Below are 748 nucleotides of genomic sequence, written 5' to 3'. Positions count from 1 at the left end.
GTGTTGGATCCGGGTGCCTCATGGCTAGCAGACGGACCAAAGTCCAGGCAAAAGGCTTGTTGGAGTGGTGTTCTGCCAGATGTGTGGCTTCAGGACCAGCCCACAGGCACTATCAAGACTCCTTGCCTCTTCGCCTCCTCTTGGCAATGCTATTTGCTCTATTTCTTAAGATAAATTTTTTTAAATATATTTTTTTATTCTTCATTTTTCTTTTTATATTTTTGTGTTCCTAAGTTGTTGTTTTTAAGCTGTATCACAAGGTGAAAATAGGCTAATTTCATTAATCACACTACATATCACTCCATGGAGTGTACATTCTTTGCAATACAAGTAGTGTTAGGCTGTTGTTGGAAAATAAAATATTTTTTTCTTTTTCTCATTTATTTTTACAAAGTAAAATATGTGCACAAGTACATTGAGGTTGCTTTTGGGTGTACCACACTCTGGCAGGTCTCATAGGTGTGGTACACCTGTAAGCCACCATATTAGCATAAAACCACTTATCAGTTGCTGTGCATTGTCCATCTGGAAACCCCAGGCATAACACACTCAAATTTCTGTTCCTGCAAATATACAATAAAATTCTGATGAGACAATCCTATCACTGCCCCTTGGCAACGATTTCCCTTGTTGAGATGTTCCCATCAAATACCCTCGGCCAAATTTTTCATTGACCAGACGTTCCAACACCCACCCCATAGTCAAGTTTTTTTATGATAAGACCTCCCTGTCGCCCAGATCTATTGGG

General features: G+C 39.7%; 1 protein-coding gene across 1 annotated transcript in view; it reads left to right on the top strand.

The window, feature by feature from the left end:
* LOC119592548 (pumilio homolog 2-like) overlaps positions 1–748 on the top strand; it is a gene marked incomplete in the record, with an annotated part of 245,467 nt that overhangs the window by 9,459 nt on the left and 235,260 nt on the right.

The sequence above is a fragment of the Penaeus monodon genome, chromosome 30 (genome assembly GCF_015228065.2).
Source record: "Penaeus monodon isolate SGIC_2016 chromosome 30, NSTDA_Pmon_1, whole genome shotgun sequence".
NCBI lineage: Eukaryota > Metazoa > Arthropoda > Malacostraca > Decapoda > Penaeidae > Penaeus > Penaeus monodon.
The sequence above is the reverse complement of the archived record's forward strand: the minus strand, read 5'-3'. Positions and strand labels throughout refer to the sequence as shown.